This window comes from Pleurodeles waltl, chromosome 2_2, assembly GCF_031143425.1.
Source record: "Pleurodeles waltl isolate 20211129_DDA chromosome 2_2, aPleWal1.hap1.20221129, whole genome shotgun sequence".
NCBI classification, from domain to species: domain Eukaryota; kingdom Metazoa; phylum Chordata; class Amphibia; order Caudata; family Salamandridae; genus Pleurodeles; species Pleurodeles waltl.
Genome location: NC_090439.1, coordinates 1,062,537,546 through 1,062,556,213, shown reverse-complemented (window position 1 = coordinate 1,062,556,213; position 18,668 = coordinate 1,062,537,546).

The following is an 18,668-nucleotide window of genomic DNA, read 5'->3' as shown; positions in this document are numbered from 1 at the left end:
AGAGGGTGGGGGGTACTTATTCTTTCTATCTTTATTTTTTGTGTGGGTGGGTGTGTGGGGGTCAATGTTGGGATTCCTGTTTGTTGAAAAAAAAATATATATATATATATATATATAAAAAAATGAAAATACAAAAAAAATATGATTGTTTAGGATAGTATAGTCAAGGGTGTAGGTTAGTAAGTGTTGTCCTGCATGTGTCCTGTCTCATAATGGTGGGTGGGGGGTTGATGTTTAGATCGTTTCGTTACATGTGTAGAGTAAGTTTAGCTTAGGTTAGTTAGGGACAGTTTGTGGGTTAGTAGTAGTCAGGTTAGATTAGTGTAGGTATTACTTTTCCCTTAGTTGCCTCTTGTGTGAATAAATAGTAATAAATATATAGTTAACCCTTTACATGATGCGTTAGGTGCTACTTTATCATGGCCTTGACATCAGTGTAGGTGAATGTTTTTGTATGACATTAGTTTCCTATGCTAGCCATCCCCAGAAAATGGAGGTTTAACATGCCAGCTACCCGTGTGATAACTTGGTAAGTATCCACCATTTGGGAGACCCACCATTGGTAGTTTGCATCGATCACCAAGGTTTTGTGTTGGTGAGTATGTATTCTACTTCACAAAGTGTGCTTCCAGACTTGTTATTGTGGGTAATTTCATAGGTCGGACTGCAGTGTGATGTTCAGGGAGATCTTTGTAGATGAGGTGTTCTTAACACTCTTGTCTTGTTGCCTTCATTGCTGACCTACATCATGTGTGTACTAATTCTGCATGACTTTCCTCCATGGAAGTATACTCAGAAAGGGTGATTGATGCAGTGTTATTTTTTTATGTTTGCTTACATTTTGCAGCATAATTTCATGTTTTAGTATTGCATGGTGCCTACATATCTCAGCCACCATTAGTTGACTAGAATTGCTATAGATGGTGCATCATTCTGTCCAACACAGCATGATTGTGTGTGGTTAGTCCCTTCATCAGTTATTCTCCTCAGTATGGTAAGGCAACGATGCAATCCTGGCCGCTGCACAGATGTATCAGACTACATGATGTCAGGACAGTTGTATTGACAAGCTACATGGTTGCCACACAGGCACTTTGGAGTTATGTACTGCACAGTTGAAGTGTGAAATAACACAGAGACATAATAGGTGTGCAAGTGCTATTTATTTATAGGTGCTGTAGTGCAAAATGTCCATTGTCCATGTTTGCTGAGTCCGTTCTGGTGCATTCTTACATGGTGATCCTACAGAAGGGGTGTGGATGAGGCTCCTGACATGCTGGGGTGATGTCACAGACAGTGCAGAGGGACAGGAATTGGCAAATAGTAGGAGAGAGACATTCACTGGCAATGCTGACAAGTCATACAGTGGATTGCAGAACAGTCATTGAGTGTAGTTGTAGTGAGACTGGCATTTGACAAAACGTAGGACCTTGGTCAAAGTAGGCCATGGTGCAGGGACTAGTGCTTCCGGGTACTCTTCCGTGAGAATGTGATCTGTTCCATGTCTTCTTCTTATGATGTGTGTGTTGCCTGGTTTGTCCTTGTTGTTGTTGGTTGTGAAGGGGCAACACACACCTCAGTGTTAGAAGACGTGGAGGCAGACATCCCGGGGGCTGCTCCCTGTGGAGTTATTAAGGGCAGTACTGCAGCAAGGAGGGCCTGCTGGTTTTTCAGAATAGCAGCCACATCACGATGGTAGGCAGCCAGGTCGGCCCTGAGGGGTTCAATGTTGCATTCGTGCACACGTTGACTGGATTGCAGTTGTAGGTGTTGTGTCAACTGGATGACAGCTGTGCTGATTTCCTTCAGTGTTTTGGCAAGTTCCTGCAAGAGAGATGTTCGGGCTTGCATAGCAGCTGCCTGATCTGCAAATGACGTCATGCACAAACGCACCCCCTCAAGGCTGGCTGCCATGTTTTGCATCCCCACCCGCACCTCCTTGGCCAGCTCCCGCTGTACCCCAACTACAGTTCTTTTAAAGCTGGTGCCAGTGTCGTCAGAGTCCTCAGCTGTGTTTGAGCTGGCAGGTCTTACAATTGGGGTGGTGGGTGGTTCTTCTGTGATGGCTGCTTCTTCTGTGCTCCTCCTTGTGACTGAAGGTGGGGTCTGGAGGCTTTCAAGGACCTTTTGGATGGTCTCCTGGGAAATAGTTATGGGCTCGTCATCCATGTCATCTGGGAAATCAGGGACAGGCATATCGGCAGGAGATCCATGTTCCTCTGCAATGAAACAGGGTACAATTAGTGTGTCTGTGTTGTGACAATTTTGCCATAACACGCAAGCCTTTGGATGACTTAACTTTGTGCTCTGGTTTGGTATTGGTATCTGCTGTCCTTCATATGGGCATTGTTATAGGCCTATGGCCCACCTGTGTGTCACATGTATGATATAGAGTTATCAGACTTGTCTGCCTAATTGCCTCTAGGTGTTGCTTTGTACCAATTTGGGAATAGCCATCTTTTTGTCCTACTCGTCCCTCCGTGTATATCTATTCTTATGGAGAGACGTTTTGTTGCGTGGCCTCGCATTATCCTACATGAGATCACTGGATTTCTAGGCAGCAGGATAGCTAATGGTGTGGGGGACTGAGTCTGACCCACTTGTAAATAACTCTGTCACCCTAATTCTTTCTTTTTGCTCTGGCTAACTAGCAGTGCCTCATGTCTCCCACGGCAAAGAAATGATTAGACAGCCGAGCGCATGACATCTTTGGAACTTCTCAGGGAAGTCGTGGTCACTCAGATCCAAACCAATTCTCTCTTTTCCAGTATGATCTCATATACAAATGACAAAGACAGTATTTGGTTTATATGATGATTTCATAAAACAACTGACTTTTAGATAATTAGGTGTGAGCCACAATAACCCAAACAATACAACATGGTAGAATTGAAATAGTCACCAGGAGTGTAAAACATTTGAACAAAGCTATCATGGTGCCTAACTGTTTCTACTCACCCTCTGCTTGTTCTATTTAGAGCACAGCATGTTAAGCTTCGAGCTTGCCTGTCTGAATCACTGGGGAGACATCAGCCCTCATATCTGAGCAATGGCCTGTGATCTGGTTCTGCATCTGCAGCAAGGCAGGCAGCGTCTAGTTGTGGTTCTCGGTTCGGAAACTCCCTCTTGCGTGTATGGGGACAAGGAAGTGATTTTATAACTAACATGTCATCGTGATGACAAAGTGTCCCTACGCAGGAATGCCAAATCTGAACTCCTACCATGTCTATCAGCAATGTACCAGACTGTATCCTTGACTGGACCACAGAGTGAATATGTTATGGAGAACTCCAGTGCTGAAGTAGGCAAAACAGTGTGATATGAATAAATAACAACACCGTAGAACTGGCTATTTGCAAAATAACTGATACGAAGCCTAATAAAAAGCATTTAGTGCAAAGTGCACAGAGGCTCTAAGCTGTTAGCAAATGAGTAAAAGTACATTCAGGGCAAAGTGCACAAAGGCATAAAGCCTGAAGCTAATGCGCAAAGTATACATAAAACTTACCACACTACACTTTGACTGGCTGTGGGTGTTGTGAATGCCCTGGCAGTACACTTGCCTCTCAGGACCTGCCCCAAACACTTTTTATTCACATTGACCTAAATGTACATGTTATGTGGCATATCCTATGCATGGCAATGTTAGGATGTGGTATGGATGTAAACATTGTTGATGTTTCCAGATGATATTGGGTAATGTGTGTTTAATTGGATTGCCCTGTTTATCGTATCAAAGTCCTATTTGGTTCTCAGACTGTGCAGGTGTGTTTCAATGACTAGTTGCATGTGTCCCCTCCTCAATGTTGTTGTCTGAGCAGTATGACATTAGTGATGTTGCCTTGTTAGCCAGGCACGTGAGGGACCCTGACGTATGCAGCATATGTGTGTCCTTAGTGCTGTGTGGCTCCTATTGCTGTTTACTTTGGCTGATGTATGTGTCAAGTATGGGCATTGGCATTTGAGTGTACTGGTGCCTTTGTCTTATTTCTCTAAATAGTTGCAGATGTCATCCTCACCCCCTAATTTAGGTATGTATGTTCCAATGGGAGGTTCCTGTCAATTGCTACTATAGCTGCACAGAGATCAGAGGTGTTACTGTCAACTGTTGTCGCAGTTACATTGCAGTTGTTGTTTTGGCTACTGGATTACTGATAGGGACCTAGTTGATGTAGGATACATTTTGACTGACGAGTGCCTGGATGTAAGTTTGACGTAGTGGCCTTCCCACCTGTCGCTGCTTTCCCTTGGCTCCATTGTTGTAATTACAGGATGGCCCCATGGGACTGTTGTTGGTGCTGTATTTTGTCGTGCCCCAGCTTCAGTCTGTGCTGGCCATGCCCCCCTGCCGTGCCCCTTTACCCATGCCACTTCATATATATGCTGACTTACATGCATTGTGTACTAGGTATTCCCCCCCCCGGTTGTAGTTATCATTATTGCATTATAATTCCCCATGCGACTTACCCTGCATGTGCGTTGTGTCGTGGTAGTCTGCGCTGTCCTGTCCTTGAATCCCTGTGACGATCTCCCCAGGGATGACGGCTGCGACCATCTCCTCCATGTGGTCCAGGGCCTCCTGGTGTGCTGGACTCCCCCTCCAGTCTGCAGTGCTGCCTTCCTGTTCCTGGCCATTTTTTCTTTTGTCCTACGTTTGCAGTCATGCCAGCGTTTCGTACACTCGGTGACTGTTCTGCGTTCTTCAGCCACACTGTTGATCTTGTCCACAATTTTTTGCCATATGGCCTCTCTCCTACTGATTGGCAATTTAGAGGTGATGAACAATTGGTGCTGGTGTTCCGTCACCTCTTTAACCAGGATTTCCTGCTCCTCTGCACTGAAGCGACACTTTCTTTTTTTTTCTAAAAATGTCCTGGTTCCTGTATGGATCATCCTGGCTGGTTCCTGGTCTGCTGTCATCTTCCTGGGGTCTGTTGTGGCATCTGGGATCCATTTTGGCTCTCCTCTGCTGAAAGGGCAGTGTTCGCGGGTTAGTTTGACGCTATTGCGTCAAAAAAAACAGCGCTTTCCGGGTTGCGCTGTCGTAAATCGAACCACAGTCATTTGCGTCGCGTTAACATTGGTTTCCTTTACGACTTGACGCCGCTGTGTGCGTCACAAAATAATGACTCCCACCTGTTGGTTGCGCCGCCGTGCGTCAAAGTATAAATTTGACGCCCGCACGGCGCATCGAAATGGCGTTAGCCGGCGTTAACATTTTTGACGCAAAGCTGCGCCGGCGCAGCTTTGCGTCAAAAAGTATAAATATGGCCCAAAGTACCTTTATGTTTAGTATATCTGTGTATTGTGTTTTCTTATGATATTGTGCATATGACACCAGTGGTATAGTAGGAGCTTTACTTGTCTCCTAGTTCAGCCTAAGCTGCTTTGCCATAGCTACCTTCTATCAGCCTTAGCTGCTAGAAACACCTCTTCTACACTAATAAGGGATAACGGAACCTGGCACAAGGTGTAAGTACTTCTGGTACCCACTACAAGCCAGGCCAGCCTCCTACACCAAGCTATTGTCAATGTAAGCAGATAGAGGTAATTATAGATGTACTATTCTTAACTACACATATGGTCATGGACACCGGGTGATATACATATGCAGTCAAGGTATATTTGTGGAGTTAATCTAGGAAGCCAATACTTACCAACAAATATTTACATTTTAGTTTTGTATTTATTGCTACTTCTGCAACAATATTTCTGTAGCACGAAATTTATTTAACTATATTCCAGTACCACACCAACGAGGGATGGATCTAATATATGTCTTATTTCTGAATTGTTAATTGGTGTCTTTTAATGTTAAGACAAATGTTAAGAGAAACGTTTTTGTATTTAAAAACCGTCTCAGGATTCAAGTTGCTTAATAGGTTAAACAATAATAAAGAGATTACATTTGCCCAGCACTGTGGTTTTAATTTTTTTTTTTTAAATAAACGAAAAATATGGAGAAGAACTTAGGGCCATATTTATACTTTTTGACGCAAAACTGCGCTAACGCAGTTTTGCGTCAAAAAAATTAGCACCGGCTAACGCCATTCTGAAGCGCCATGCGGGCGCCGTATTTATTCAATGACGTTAGCCGGCGTTAGCCGCCGGCGCTGCCTGGTGTGCGTGAAAAAAAACGACGTACACCAGGCAGCGCCGGCGTAGGGGGATATGGAGCTTGGGCGCCAAAAAGTGGGGCAAGTCAGGCTGAGACAAATTTTTCGCCTCAACCCGATTTGCGCAATTTTTTTCGACTCCCAACCCCCATAGAAATGACTCCTGGCTTAGCAAAGACAGGAGTCATGCCCCCTTGCCCAATGGCCATGCCCAGGGGACTTCTGTCCCCTGGGCATGGTCATTGGGCATAGTGGCATGTAGGGGGGCACAAATCAGGCCCCCCTATGCCACAAAAAAATAAAAAATAAAACACTTACCTGAACTTACCTTAATGTCCCTGGGATGGGTCCCTCCATCCTTAGGCGTCCTCCTGGGGTGGGCAAGGGTGACAGGGGGGGTCCCTGAGGGCATGGGAGGGCACCTCTGGGCTCCTTCCGAGCCCACAGGTCCCTTAACGCCTGCCCTGACCAGGCGATAAAAAACGGCACAAAAGCGGCCGTACGTCATTTTTTTTGACACGCCCACTCCCGGGCGTGAATTTTGCCCGGGAGTGTAAATACGGCGCACATGCCTCGGAGTAAATTTTTTAGACGGGAACGCCTACCTTGCATATCATTAACGCAAAGTAGGTGTCCACGCTAAAAAATGACGCAAACTCCATGGACTTTGGCGCTAGACGCGTCTAACGCCAAAGTATAAATATGGAGTTAGTTTTGCGTCGGAATTGCGTAAATAAAAACGACGCAATTCCGGCGCAAACAGAGTATAAATATGCCCCTTAATGTTCTCCCTTCGCCTTCACCTTATAGTCCATGAAACATCCTGTGAGTGTCATACCTTCTGCTGCTTTTAACAAACATGTATTCTCTAGGAGTGCCCCAGCCTCTGTTTCCTCCCTAACTCTCCTCCTTGCATCACCATTAACAGGTTACATAATATTCCATTGTTTCTGTGGCTCGTGCTCTGTTCATAGGTCTGGTGTTAATCACGACATTTTGATGTTACCCAAAATATAACTGCAAACTATTTTGGTACATGGGGTCCCATCCAGCCTTCTTCATTAATTGGTCTAATTTTGAGTCAATCATTTTGGGTCTGCCTGCCACAGCATACAGCATGGGGCAATAGAGCACCCCACTTAAGCCCTGGGTTGCTTTCTCTTAAAGTGATGGCACTCTGCAAAAGCAAAATGTCATCGTCCACAGAGAAAGAGGTCACTAGATGCAGGAAACCTGTCGGACAATATCTTTATTTCCTATTATTTTTTTCTATTTTTCGTTTGTAAGTATATGTTTGTTTTGCCATGGCCAAGCAGCTTCCCAGACACTGCTTCCATGCCCCCACTGTCATTTACAACTGACCTGTCAGGCTTGCGCTAACCTTGTGTATAACATTCAACAGAAGCAATGCTCTTTTCTAGTGTTCACCATCCCCACCAATGACTGCACAAGAGCAGACATGAGGGCCAATAGTGGGAGCAGGGAAAAGGGATGAAAAAAGAGAGAAAACAGTGACTCAGGACTACACACTTTCCCTCACCACTTTGGGGTGAAAGAGGTCTGCAGGTTGTAGACAAAGAGATGCCTGAAGTATCTTCTTTTTGGAACACTTTCCACACCTTGTGACTGTAATGTGATATTCTTTTGGAAAAACCTCTATATAATAAACTCTCTTTGCTTTGTAAAGCAACTGAAAGTCTCTGTAACTGGAATTCCTGGAAGGCTAAACATAAAGAAACATACATGTCTTGCTAAACATGTTTACATTTACACATCTTCCTATGTTTCGAATAACTACCACAAGCTGTGTCATTTTTGTCTCATTTGTGGAACATGAGCATACTTTCTACTTGACTTCCGTAGAACTGAAAAATAAGGAATTTCGTTACCATTCTGGACAGGCTGAAAATCTAATACCTTGTTAACTATGTTCACTAACATCTATATACATGTGAAAAATTATTTTAAGAAATAATAATATATTTTTAAGAATCTGCCCTGTTCTGTCACAGGACCTTTTAACAAAACATATAACGCTGGTCTTTAGAGTTCCGACAAATACACAAGAAACTGTTCACAATTTGTTTCAAATCACAAACGCCTACATGATACCTCTCTATAGTCCTTAATATTCATAATCCAATCTTTAACGAACTAGAGGTCTTGATGCTTGAACATCAACATCTATGTAACAAGGTTGGTCTTCAGCAACATTGTATCACAATTGCCTAGCAAGGATGCCCAAGGAACGTATTACTGAAGTTCCAAGATAGCCCCTAGCTAGCCAGATAGCTGTGAGAGTCAGTGGCCTACTGGTAAATGTATTTCGCTGGATGTGTTCTACTGAGCAGCACATTCTCAGCACATGCGCATCGTGAGTCCAGTCAGCGGACACATTCGATAATGACCAATAGCATTTCCTTCATCGAAACGCACTCATCACGGATGGCCTCAAGGTAATGTTTCCTCACACTTGAACCAGACTAGAAGGTAAGTGGCCCCTCTATAACCGCTTCCTCACAGTGCTGCATTCTAAACATGCACCACTAGTGATGTACATATGTTTTAAATGTGATTTAATCACAACCAAAAATGACCACCCTTTAATGTGCATGACTATGCACAGACACAGGAGGCCTTCTTTGAGTGGGCTTTGAAAGCATTCCATGATGTCTGCCTAAGTGTGCTCATACATACCATCTTTGAATGTTTTTGGAAAATGTTAATATGAAATAATTTAAAGACATTCACCTATGCCTGCGAACATGATCACGAGCAGCCATCTTTGAATGGCTTTTTAAAACGTTACTACAAAGCATTCAAAAACAGTTACCTGTGTATGCATATACTGCTGAACTCAGGGGAAACATTTTTTTAAATGCTTTTGAATAAAGATTTACATTTGTTTAAAACAAAACAAGCATTGGGATAGTTGGAGGATTAGAAACTATGGAAGGCCTATTGGCTTTACCAATTCTTGAATCTAAACATTGTACAACCATGATTCAAAATGGCAGCTCAGCAAAACTCAAAATAATAAATTCCATTCTAGAGTGCACAGTTTCACGTCTGGCACTGCTTTCATATCTTCTAAATTACAAGTGACTATTGGTATATTATTTTAGGAATTGACAGACATTTTGCACGTAAAAGGTTCCCCTTCACAATTGCCATACTGTGCAGGATTCAAACCCGGATAACTTTCATCATTTTGATACAATGAATAATGCTGATGAATGCGTTATCTTTATTACTTATTGTCATGTTTTCATTACTTTGAATGTAATTAGTCTTTTATTCTTAATAACAGACCTTAATACAGCTTTATGGCCTGCTGGAGTGAGTTATGCCAGCTATTAAAGGCCTTTTCCAGCATTATAGGCCTGAGCCAAAGGTCAGGGCCTACAAGGAAAGAGCAGGACTTTAATGGCTGATACAGCCCGCTGGAGTGGCCATAAGGCTATTAGAACATTCTGCCGCATGAGTGCTGAATTTTGTATTAAAAAAAAATGTCTCCTGAAAGACACAGGTGGTTTAAACCCAATTGTGGTTCTGACGCTCTTGAGCCTTTGTTTCCCAGTTCTGGCTGTGTACATTTAACAACTGCTGCTGCATGCATGGCCATAGTAGCAACTCTCAAAGATGAACAGCAGGAGCTGCGATAGAAGACTGAAGTCATTTGGCAGAGCAAAGGGATACACAAGAGCAGAGGAAAATTCACCCCTCCCTCCTTCCATGGCTCCAGTGCAACCTTCAACTGATGGAGAAGTCAGAGGGGAAATCCCACTGTTTTTCCTCTTGCATACTATTGCCTCTAAAGGTCTCCTGTGTAATCCAGACATCCTGGAGAGTCGAGGGGAGGAATCAGATGATGTAGATTAAGAGGTTGAACAATTGACAGCGGCAGGTCTGTACCAATGTTTGTAGCCCACTACCTCTCCATTGTCTTCAACTGAGCTCTCAACATTTGATTGTCCTAATGAGGATTACACAAAACCACATAAAAGTACTGAACTTGTGCCTATGGATCATTGTCGACACATTTGCGTTGATGACCTTATTTTGAGTATACCCATCACTTTCAATGTGTAACCCTTGAGTGCTTCATTTTGCCTTTTTTTGTCTGAAGAGTGAAGTGCATCTCTTACTGAGGGTTCTTATTGTCCATGTTTTGATGGTCTGATCTTGACCATAGCAACTGCTAGGTTCTGTGTGCGTTTGTTTTTATATGTTTCTTCTAATATCTATTGGGTTACACTGTCATATAATTCTTTATCCCATATAACTAATATGTGTGTACTAATACCCTTCTAATCTGATCATATGTAAAGTTCTATCACCTATGGATGAATTAGAGGAAGGTCAACTGCTATGTTGGAATAATATAAAATCTGAAGCATGTGGGGCTCAGTTCCCAAATGCATTTTTGTTTCTAATAGGAGCAGTTCTCTTAAAAATACCAGGGTTTATGACAGACGGACATTCGCAAAAAGTAACTTCTCAGCCATAAGTCACTTACTGCACCGTATAACCTCATAACATCAAGGGAGTGACTCAAAACTTGGTACTCCTGGAAAATTTGTGAATGCTCACAAACTTGTCAGTCTCCTGTCTTGGTCTGCAGCGCTTAATAGAATGGTGGTGTTCCACATTGTGTGACACAGAGCGTGTGCCATTTACATTGACTCGAACCCTCAAAGCACTTTTAAAGCAACCATGGCATATGCACCTTACGGGGCCCATCATGAAGCCAACAACCAATGGGGCACTGATAAGCAACCAGGGCGTAGCTTATCCAGTATGAGGAATGATGAGCCATGGGGGGTGGAACTGAAAGATATAGTTAGTTAATTTAAACCAATCTGGCTAAAGGGTTAGCAGGGTGCTGTGTTAGTTTAAAGCAGAAAAGTGGAGCGATCATACATGGTTGAGTAATTCAAATGGCACCTTGTGCAAGGTAGGTCTGCTATCAAATTAGTCCAATTTTACCTTATGGGTGAAATAAGAGCGGAGAAGGGAAGAAGATTGGTGATAAGAGCAATGGCTACACAGCCACTGTTTCAACTTACAAGATTAGTAGATGTTAGAAATGGGGTCTCTAGTTGGCAGAGGTATACACCCTTGTTCAGTTAGGGACCACAATCCTAGTCAGGGTAAGTCACACACAATCCACATTATCCTGTGCCCACCCTCTGGTAGCTTGGCTCTGAGCAGTCATGATTAATTGCGAAGGCAATGTGTAAAGTATTTGTGCAATAAATCATGCAATAACACAGCGAAAACCCCACAAAAATACTCCACACAGGTTTAGAAAGATATATAATATTTATCCAGCTAAACAAAGGTCAACATGATAAAGATTCAATAAGCGCAATTTGAAAAATCACTTGTGCAAGATTAAAAAGAGTCTTAGATCTTAAAAATCAACAGTTGTCTCTTGTTTGCACAAAGTACCTAGTTTGAATCAACATTATCACACACGGAGACCGCAGAGGAGGAGATGCATGGAAATTAAGGTGTGGGTCGGATTTTCAGACGATGTGTAGTTTCTTTCCACGCTGCAAGGGGCATTGTGTTGATTTCTGGCACACAGTCTTTGTTTCTCACTGCGATATGGGGATCATTTGACTCCGAGGGACAATGCATGGAAATCCTGGGCGTGCAGGACTAAGTCACAGGTGTTGCGTCAATCTGGCAGGCAATGCTTAATTTTTTCTGTTGCATGTCAGGTGCTGCATCAATTCTTCACTCAGGAAGTTGGGCTGCATTGTTCCGGCTCGGCTCTGCGTCGATCTGGTAGGGCTGTGCGTCAAATTTCCAGCCGCAACTCAGGCGCTGTGTCGATCTTCACTCTGGAAGCCGGGCTGTGTTGATCCCGTTCGGCTGTGTGGCGATTTTCTCATCACAAGGCAGGCTGTGCGTCGTTTCCAGTAGGCCGTGAATCGATTTTCGGCACACAAGGATTTTCCTTGAAGAGATGAAGTATTTTTGTCCCTGAGACTTCAGAAAAATGGAGGCAAGCCCAATCCAAGCAATTAGAGAGCAATTCTCAGCAAATTCAGAGGCCAGCAAGGCAGCAGTCCTTCGCAGCAAAGCAGTCCAGGTGAGTCGATTGGGCAGCCACGCGGTTCCTCTTGACAGGTTGCAGGTTCAGGTACAGGAGTGTCTGATTTGATGGGGTCAGGGACCCAGTTTATGTACCCAAAAGTGCCTGATGTGGGGGAGACTTCAAAGAGTGGTTTTAAAGTGCACAATGTCCACTTTCAGTACAGGTCTGTCTACCAGGGTCCCAGTAGGGGGTTTGGCAGTCCATTGTGTGAAGGAAGGGCACTAGACTTTGAAATGTAAGTGTCAGGCCCCTCCACACTTTCAACCCAGGAATCCCCATCCAGCATGCAGATGAGTGCAGGTGTGACTGAGTATCCTGTGTTTGTGGTTGTCTGGGTGAAATGCACAAGGAAGCTGTCAACCAGCCGAGCCCAGACGTTGAGTGGAGACAGGCTGTAAAGCACAGATGGATTTTAAGTGCAGAGAAATGCTCACTTTCTAGAAGTGGCTTTCCTAAAATAGTAATATAAAATCCAACCTCACCAATAAGCAGGATTTTCTGTTACCATTCTGGCCATACTAAACATGACCTGTTTACCCCTTTCTGATCAGAATCTATCACTCAAACAGTATGTGAGGGTATCCCTAATGCTAGCCTATGAAAGGAGCAGGCCTCACAGTAGTGGAAAATGAATTTAGGAGTTTTCCATAATCAGGATATATAAAGCACACAGGTATATGTTCTGCCATTTATCTACATTGCACCCTGCCGTATGGGTTACCTAGGGCCTACCTTAGGGGTGACTGGTATGTAGAAAAAGGGGAGTTTAAGGCTTGGCAAGTACTTTTGAATGCCAAGTCGAAGTGGCAGTGAAACTGCACACACAGGCCTTGCAATGGCAGGCCTGAGACATGGTTAAGGGGCTACTCATGTGGGTGACACAATCAGTGCTGCAGGCCCACTAGTAACATTTAGTTTACAGGCCCTGTGCACATTTAGTACACTTTGCTAGGGACTTACAAGTAAATTAAATATGCCAACCGGGTATGAGCCAATGGTACCATGTTTGAAGTAAGAGAGCATATGCACTTTAGCACTGGTTAGCAGTGGTAAAGTGTGCAGAGTCCTAAAACCGACAAAAACAGTGTCTGAAAATTGGAGGGAGGCAGGCAAAAAGTTGGGGGATGACCACCCTAAGGCTGTCTGGTCTAACAGTAGGGCTAAGAAACCTTAGAGTAAATAAGAAACAGTGTGGTGAAAGGAGACTTGTGCTGCTTTAAAATTAAAACCCAGGTCTGGTACAAGGACTAGTATTAAGAGTTCTGTAAAGTCCATTTCAGATTGTTTTAGAGTAGCATGGCCATCAGAAGAAGGGCCTTTTAACCAATAAGAGCTAATGCATGTTACAATGGAAGAGTTGTATTCTAATTTGTAAACAATGGGTATCAAAAACTCGAGTGGTGAGACATTAGTGAAGTATTCTCAACAAAAAGACTCACCTTGGCTAGTGTAAAAATGAAAAATATATGATGTTTTCTTTAAAAAAGAAAACGGCTGACCAAAATGACAAGGTGGGTGCTGCAAACTTCCCAGAGCACCTCTTTGCCAAGGCAAGCCTCACTCCTGAGGCCACCAACAGGGAGCACCCGCACTCTGCAAGCAGTGAAGCTTTTACATGTGCTTGGCTGCGGGTGGAAGAGTGCAATACAAACCCTCACTTGGCTGGGTCAACTTTTTTTCATCGGCTTTGAGTATGTCTCAATGCACACACAACATGAAAACCCGTCAAAATGACCTTATCTTCTAATTGCAAACAGGTGAGCTTAGATCTGAACTAAAGTTTTTCCATACAAATCTGTGCCACTCAACAATTGCATGGCTACCTACAAAAAAAATGGGGCTGTCAACATGGCTGCCAGCAGACCTATGATTGTTCATGTGGGACTGAGGTCAGAACTTGCCCCTAGATTCTTACTGTTGCCAATGTCTGAAGAATGGTGTTTAAAGGCTATCAGTGGAATTCTGAAGTTGCCTCTGAAGGGCACTGGCAGTCGCCGGAGATAACAAGACATACCAGAGGAGTAATGTGCTCCGAAGACCTCCATCACTCCATCAGGCTGCAGAATACAGCTTGATGTGCCTGTGGTCATCTGACCTGGGTCAGAGGGAGGCCAGGTGAAAGTGCATTACCAGAGTCAAGTCGAGACTCCTGTCTCCCAGCACAGAGTGGACTTTGGTAGAGAAGATGGCGAGTGTTTTGGGGCAAGAGGGAGGGCCGCTGTAAAGAATGTGACCACCGTGAAATCATGTGTAGGCTAGTGGGACTCACCCAACCACTTTACGTTGAGAATGAGTTGCCTATGGTCTGGTTTGTCTTTTGCAGGTGAAACTAATGTGAAGCCTACCATTGTTTCGCTTCAAAGAGGCACCTTACGAGATCTTTCCTAACAATGCAGTCAGTTACAGGCATAATCCAAGACAAAATCGTGTTTTTTCCAGTGTATTGACGATTACAAGTGAGTTTTGCTTTAAACTTTGAAACAATAATTAATCACTTCTTTTAAGCGTTCTAACCTTTCAGCTCCTCTCTATCTGTCTTTCTCACACGAACAGTCCTCTTTTAAACCCAGAGGCAATCCTGCTTGCGCTGCTCGGTAATTAGTCACAGCGGCTCCAGGTCAGGGAAGAAAGCATCTGTCCAGCGCCCAGCCTGAGGCTGGTCCATGCACTCATGTCTGCTACAGTCAAAGCTTCTCAGATTGAAAAAACTCTTAGAAAAAGAAGTGAAAGTGCAAAGTTGAGAAAATGTTTACATTCAATTAAAGAACGCACGTTTTTAATTCTCTGAACTGTAATTTCGGTCGATGGTGCTGGTTCCTCCAATTCAGGGCCTGCACCCGTATGTTCGATATAAATAGAAGTCTATCATTTAAAACTAATTGAGACAGGCCACATGTGAACAAGCCAGTGGATGAAAGAAAAGGGGCCTCCGTGGATACTGGAAGCAGGGGCTGGGTCGACTCCACCTAGAACGGTGCCTGCAATTTCAGAAGCCACATTAAAACAAAATCTGGCAGGAACGAAAAAAGGGAGAGTGGAGGAATGCAGATACCCAGATTAACAGAGATAAGTATTTAGGGTTTCTTTGGCCTAAAAATACAATATTATTTAGGTCTCACTTTTGTGAAAATATTTTCTGCCACTGAGTGCAACTTATTAAATATTATCTCGGAAAAGGAGGGCGGGCACTCTACATATGGACAGTTTGCAACTTAGCGAGGCAAAACTATTTTGTACTTAAGTGAATTCGGGAAATACATATAAGGAGTATTCACTGTTTTATGCACAATGCAGTAGAGGGATCTTTGTTTAGTTATTTCAAAATCCGTGATGGGCATGGTAGCAGATATTGAACCTTCTACAGTAGTATACAAATCATTCGATATAAATAGGCTTTGGGTTTTTATTATATAATTAAATTAATAATACATGTTAGGCAAAAACATTGCTTTCAGTAAGGTGAGTTGTTCAGAACATTATGATGCATAGTTTTGCATAGAGCTATTCAATTACACTGACTGCATGAAGCAGCCTCGAATACTGGCATGAACCACTGTTGTTTGTTGCTTTCCATGCTCACTGAGAGAGTGAAACAAGGGCTCAACTATGGTCAATTTGTCACCTTGTATTGAGTGAGAAGTGGTTGGAAGATAATATCCTCGTAGCACAAATTGTAAGGCAGTTATGCAGATATCAACTCCCCTCAAGGGGTCTCTTCACCTACTTTTTAGTCCATTTTCAATTAAATAGAAATAGTAGCATTATAGCCTGATAAAGGGCCTGCACCCACTTTACAGACTAGAGCCACAGATGAGTGCCAGTTACGAGGTATACTGCCTCTAACTACTTGTTCGGCTTAAGACAGAAGGGCTCTAATACTATAAGAACATTCCACCCAAGGAGTGCACAGTGTTCGAAATCAGGCTTCTCCGTTGCACTGAGCAGTCAGGCTTAAATTAGATCTCAATGTGTAAAGTATTTGTGCAATGCATCATACAGTAACACAGTGAACATACCACAAAAATACACCACACAGGTTTAGAAAAATATAGGATATTTATCTCATTAAATTACACTCAAAACGATAAAGATTCAATAAGCACAAGTTGAGATATCATTTTTGCAAATTTAAAAAGCGTCTTGAATCTTAGAAATCAACAGTTGTCTCTTGGTTTCACAAAGTACCTGGTTTGCATAAAAAACAACACACACAGAGACCGCAGAGGAGGAAATCCGTGGAAAAATAGGGTGTGCACCGGATTTTCCGGCGCGGCACAGATGATGCGTCATTTCTTTCCACGCTGCAAGGGTCTTTGTGTCGATTTCCGGCACGAAGGCTTGGTTCCTCACTCTGATGCAGGTTTTTTTTTATGCCCAGATATGATGCATGGAAATCCTGGGTGTGCGGGATGAAGTCATAGGCTTTGCGTCGATCTGGTAGGCGATGCGTCAAATTTTCTGTTGCACGGCAGGTGTTGCATGAATTCTTCACTCTGGAAGTTGGGCTCCGTCGTTCCGGTTCAGCTTTGTGTCGATTAGGTAGGCTTTGTGTTGAATTTCTGGATGCAAGGCAGGCGCTGCGTTGATTCTTCACTCGGGAAATCGGACTGCGTCACTCCGGTTCAGCTGTGCGGAGATTTTCGCGTTGCAGGGCATGCTGCGCATTGTTTCCCGCAGGCTGTGCTTTGATTTTCGGCCCACAAGGAGTTCCTTGAATAGATGAAGTCTTTTTGGACATGAGACTTCAGAAAACAGGAGGCAAGCTCAATCCAGGCCCTTGGAGAGCACTTCTCAGCAAAGTCAGAGGGCAGCAGGGCGGCAGCAGGGAGCAGTCCTTCTCAGCACAGCAGTCAAGATGAGTCCTTTGGGCAGCCAGGCAGTTCCTCTTGACAGGTTGCAGGTTCAGATCCAGAAGTGTCTGAGTTGGTGGTGGTCAGAGACCCGGTTTCTATACCCAAAAATGCCTTTTAAGTGCAGGACACTTCAAAGAGTGGTTTTGAAGTGCACACGGTCCCCTTTCAGTACAGGTGTGTCTGCCAGGTTTGGCAGCCCATTGTGTGAGGGCAGGCCACTAGCCTTTGAAATGTAAGTGTCAGGCCCTCCACCCTTCCAGCCCAGGAAGACCCATTCAGTATGCAAATGAGTGCAGGTGTGACTGAGTGTCCTGTGTTTGTGGTTGTCTGGGTGAAATGCACTAGAAAGCTGTCAACCAGCCCAGCCCAGACATTGATTGGAGACAGAATGTAAGTCACAGATGGTTTTAAGTGTAGAGAAATGCTCACTTTCTAGAAGTGGCATTTCTAAAATAGTAATATAAAATTCAACCTCACCAATAAGCAGGATTTTCTATTACCATTCTGGCCATACTAAATATGACCTGGTTACCCCTATCTGATCAGAATCTACCACTCACACAGTATACTAGGGTAGCGCTAATGCTAGCTTATGAAAGGAGCAGGCCTCATAGTATTGGAAAACGAATTTAGGAGTTTTCTTCTACCAGGACAAAACCAAGAAAAAGGGGAGTTTAAGGGTTGGCAAGTACTTTTAAATGCCAAGTCGAAGTGGAAGTGAAACTGCACACACAGGCCTTGCAATTGCAGGCACGAGAAATTCTTAAGGGGCTACTTATGTGGGTTGCACAATCAATGCTGCATGCCCATTAGTAGCATTTAATTTACAGGCCCTGGACACATGTAGTGCACTTTACTAAGGACTTACAAGTAAATTAAATATGCCAATTGGGTATGAGCCAATGTTACCATGTTTTTAGGGAGAGAGCATATGCACTTTAGCACTGGTTATCAGAGGTAAAGTGTCCAGAGTCCTAAAGCCAGCAAAAATTAGGTCAGAAAAAGAAAAGTAGGAAGGCAAAAAGTTTGGGGGTGACCCTGCAGAAAGGCTATTTCCAACAGTTGTGAACTATTCATATAAGATATTGCCACTGTCTTTTCAGCATGGACTTGATGACAATACGAGACTGCGCCAATTTGATTAATTCTGCTTGATCTATTTGAAGGGAGGCTAGAGCTGTGGTTAAATATTGCGACCAGGGGTTCATTTTGGCATCCAAAATAGGGCAGAGAGCTGTATTCAGAGTGTTTGGTGGTGCCATAATAATCCTGTGTCAGTATTTCACATAGGCACCCACGTGGGCCCAGTTCTGGCCTTCCAGGTCAAATTCTAGCCTTATCAGGTAGCCCCCCATGTATTGCGGTAGCTTGAACACTCTTTTGAAAGCTTTGACTGGGAGCTTTTCCACCAGTGTGGTAAATTGACCTGGAAAGGCTTCATGGCCATAAGTTAGGGCTGGAAGAGAGGAGGCTCTGAGAACTTAGAGAATTAACCTTGGAGTGGGACTTTCTATGAGATTGTTTAACTGACATGTTCTGGTTATTATGAATTCAGCCTTTGATTTAAGATGATGCAGATGGACTTTGAGA